The sequence below is a fragment of the Mesitornis unicolor genome, unplaced genomic scaffold (genome assembly GCF_000695765.1).
Source record: "Mesitornis unicolor isolate BGI_N332 unplaced genomic scaffold, ASM69576v1 scaffold22947, whole genome shotgun sequence".
In the NCBI taxonomy this organism is placed as follows: Eukaryota; Metazoa; Chordata; class Aves; order Mesitornithiformes; family Mesitornithidae; genus Mesitornis; species Mesitornis unicolor.
The window spans coordinates 27,646-32,316 of NW_010196088.1; positions in this window are offsets into that span (position 1 = coordinate 27,646).

The window sequence follows — 4,671 nt, forward strand, 5'->3', positions numbered from 1 at the left end:
TCATACAGTCTTTATAAGATAGACATTTTCATTTCTGTTCATTCTTTCTCAACGCCTCATGTCCCCTTTGGGTGCTCAGAAATGTTTCTCTGAAGCCATATGTTCCTTTCAAAGTGTAGGTGAGTCTTGGCATAATTTTATGTTGCATTAATATTGGGTATTTATCAAATTCAAGTGAATATATTATTATCTTAAGTTTTCTGTATTCTTGGAATGGAGAAGGGCAGGTCATCGACAAGGGAAAAAAGCAACCCACATTTACATGAAACATTGCAACATCAAAATTCAACAGCTAGTGTAAAACACAGAGGTCAATGAATCAGAAATTATTTTCAAATCATTCTAGCTTGAAGCAGCAGTATAGGCACTTTAATTACTAAGTCTTAAGCACCAGACAGAAAACACTGCTTGAGTGTTCTGCATCATCAAAGTTCCACTAAATAGTATAAATCAAATCATTTTAGAGTGGTCATCCACCGACCTTCATCCTGAGGTCTATGGTCTCAGCATGCATTCATCTGAGAAACACTTATAGACAAATAACCCTCTTCACCGAGATGCCTGCATACCCTCATGGCCTTCTAAAGGAAGTAAGCTGCTCACGCAGAACTCTTAATGGTCTGTAATGGAAGGTCTGCCTCCTGCCACTCACTCCTAGACCAATGTCTCCATTGTAAATGTAATTAATTGTATTAGCCCTAATAGAACAGTAAGAAGTAAAACTCTTTGGATGATGACTTTGCATGATAGTTTGGACGTTCTAGGGAAACATTGCAAGGAAATTCAGTGTCATAATTTGTATCACTTCTGTTCTTTGGATGCTGCTTTCAGTTTTGCCTTTATGAAGCAGAGTCTGGGTTTTAGCTCATGTATACTAGTCTAGTTTTATTAAAATCTATAAAAGTTCACTGTAAAACCTCACTCAATTTTTTCCACCATACTTTCTTCCAGTCTTTGTTATGCTAAATTAGGCTTAAAATTAGTCTCTGTCCTGATTCTCTATTTTATTCTGGTTTCTACACTCTATTCTAGTGCGTGCACTCTAGTAATTTAGCCCTGTGAAGGGTAAATGCAATTGTTAGAAGACCATCAAGCCATTTACATTAGAGCCAGATGAATTTTATTCTGTTTTCTTAAAAACCTTCTATCTAAGAAGTCTGTTTCTGTGGAAGCTAAATGATACACAAGCTTGGGTTAAAGTCAGTGAATAGTTTCATCTGCACAGAGACGAAAAACCAGTAAGAAATAGTGTACGTGTTTCTATGTGATAAATTTATTGCAGAAATTCTAGTGTTTTGTGATTTATTCTTTTGTGTGTGTGTGTCTGTGTCATTTAAAGCTTCAGAAATAGTATGTACTTACTTTTATTTTAAAGTTAACAACTTCTGAAGGTTAGGTTACCTGAGATCAGTATGTTTTCTTTCAAATGGAATGGACTGCTTTAAGATCAACTTGAAACAGAAATGCCCCACAATTTTTCTTACCCCTAGCTGGCCATTAAATTAAAATATCATTATCCTACATTTACTTTGAACAGATATAACAATTGCAGCAGATAAAATAAGTGAGAACTTTGTCTCTTGTTTTTTCCCCAATCTCATGCAAGCCATGAAATACATTTCAAGTTTTTTATTACTGTATTGAAATGAATATCCTGCATAGTCCATTCCTGAAAAAAATGCTATTAGTGAAGGATTAAATCACATTAGATTCTTAACCAAAGTGATACAAATAGCAAGAAATAGAGGACTGTTTTGCATTTGTCTGTTCTAAAATAGGAGCTATTGAGAGAAATTCTACAGTCCTAAATTCTACAGAAATGAAATATATAGTGACAAGACAATGCTTCATGGCCATTCAGGCTGCCAAATCTGATGATCTCTTCTGGTTTATGGAACCCAACTGCTCATCACAAACACATCTGTGAGGTTGCTTATAATTGGTAGTGCCATCACTAATTAAAAATGCTGCTGTATTTTATACAGATAACTGACTTTGTATGAGAAACTTTCAGTCTTAATTGTACAAGACTAGTTCTTGCTCCTTCTGCACACTTAAGCAATGATTGATTTTTTAAAATTTTTTTCATACCATTCTCGCACTCTTTATTTTTATTCCAACAGGGAAAATCAAGTCTAAAAAAAACCCAACCTAGAACAAGGTGGTAGCACCAAAATGAGCCAAGGCATGTTTGTACTTGTAGGGGGAGTCAAATCAGTATCCTAGGTTTATGAATTATTTGGTACTCCATGAAAAAACCTGTAACTATATATTTTTTAAAAAATACTTTTGGTGATTGCTGTAACAGTGTTTGGTAAATAGTAGACTGTGAGCTACCATGTGCAGTGTTTTTATTGAATATTCTGGTCTCGTGACAGAAAACAAGGAGAAGATCTAAAAACCAGCAATGTTGCCCATCTTGCAGCTTCAAGGATATCTTGTCTCTGCAGATGGGACAACCAGAACTGCGTTTGTTTCACCAGGCAGGCATGACAACACAGATTTAGGATGGCAAAAGGACCATTTTAGAGTAAATGCTCTACAGCTTGATCTACACTCTGTCTCTCGTTAACTGTTCAGTCCCAAAAGAGCATCAAACTGGGTCACACATACTGTCACAAATTCACAGTTAGCACTGCCATTGATGTCAGCACCAGTCCTATGTCTGGAGCAGTAGAGATGTGGCCTATTACAAACTGCTTCGTAAGAAAGGAATTGCTCTCTGCGACTTGATCTGAAGAGATGAAATGTGAAAGGAATCTCAAGAAGGGAAAAATCTGTGGGGATTTCCTGTCCATAATCTGTAAAAATGGAGAGAAACTCTGCTAGGCCTTTTGGTTGTTTTTTGGTGTTTGGTTTGTTTTGGGTTTTGTGTTGGGTTTTTTTGTTTGTTTGTTTTGCTTTGTTTTTTTCTAATGCTCTTCACCCTAACCTTGAATGTTTGTGCAACAGAATATTGTAACAGAAACTTAAAGAAAGTTTTCTTTCATGTGAAGCATTTCCACTTTGGCCTGGATTTTGCCAGTAGGAATTAAAACTGGGGCAGTTGGTATGCAAACCTGAACCAACTGTTGCTAAATTCTATTCATAATGAGTTTATACTTTGCCAGAAATAGGACTTGTTCTGATTCAGCCCTAGGAGAGAGGATCCACCTGATAAATGGCAACCTGTCAGGGCTCTTCTAGTTCTGGCCTAACGCTCTGTGTACTAGCAAAGCTGACTCTAAAAATGATAGCATATAGGTTCCTTGCAGTTTTTCACACAAAAAAATGCATTAATAGAAAACACGTTTGAAACCTTTCACAAGCTGTGGCGTTGAAGACCATCATGTCTCCAGCGTTTGCAGCCCTAGGAGAGCAGTCACGTGCCTTCTCACACTGTAAAACCAAAACAATTGTTTATCGAGAAAACGTGGTAGCAGTGCATTTTTGCCTTATGTATGTTAAAATCCAAAGGTAGACAGTGCAATAATAGTTAAACTCCATGTTGTCTACAGTGGATTTCAACAGGTTATATAAACACTTATTCTCTTTTTAAACTTCGCCTTTGCCTTGTGAAGACAGGTTTTGCCAAGTCTTGATCGTTTAATTTCTACAAGCCAGTGGTGCAAAACAGGCAAAAAGTTTGTAACAAGTACTAGATTCTGTTTGCTTATTTATTTATTTAATTTATTATTAAACACCATCCTTGGAGGTGTTTAAAAGTCTAGTAGATGTCATGCTTAGGGACATGGTCTAGTGGGAGACTTAGTAGGGCTGGATTGATGGTTAGACTCAATGATCTTAAAGGTCTTTTCCAACTGAAACCATTCTGTGATTTCTGCTCCTGGAAATACATTTTTCCTGAAGTGAAACTGAAAAATGGAATTTAAACTGCAGGCCTCATGTATGTATCTCTGTTAGTCCTGACAAATAAAGCACATAATTGCTCATTCATGCACTGAGGTCAGCAACTTTCAGGCTCCATGGCCACCCAATCTCCCTTGTTCTAGAAGCAAGCAAAATCATACCGTGAAAAGGTTCATGATTGCTTGTTGCTTCCTGCTTCCAGAAAAAAAAACAAAACATAACAGCAGGAAAAGCACAGGCACTGACATCTGCTCCTGGGAAGGAGGGACAGCCAAACCAGGGAGAAGGCATGACTAGTTAATACTGCTATTGACAGATTTTTCTATTTTTACTCAGTTCAGTTTATCTCACACAATTTAAATAAAGAACATGGGATTTGAGTCTATAATCCAGAAAATCCGTATTATATAGGTTTTTCTCACAACCCATTGGTCAGTGAAAGTAAAAAATACACCACACACAGATGAGAAATTTCTTGAAGGGCATGTGCCACTCTGAATAATGAAAACATTTTAATGTTGTCACACTTGGATATTGTATTATGATTACAATTCCTACATGTTGCAGTACAGAGGGGTCAAATATACAGCTTCTCTGCAGGCAGACCTGACAGGCGTTATCCGTCAGGCTCTGCATAGCCCGGAACAGGTCTAAGCCAAAGTTCAGACCTTTGGCTAGTAAGCCATTCTTCAGTGGCTGTGGAAAGCTGTTAAGAGCTTTAGAGAGGCCTCCAAGTGAACTTCTGAGAAACTAGCAAGTCTGGGATTGCCAGAAATCATTCTTTCAGCCTGTTTTTAAAAGTATACATTTCTTGAAAGAGTG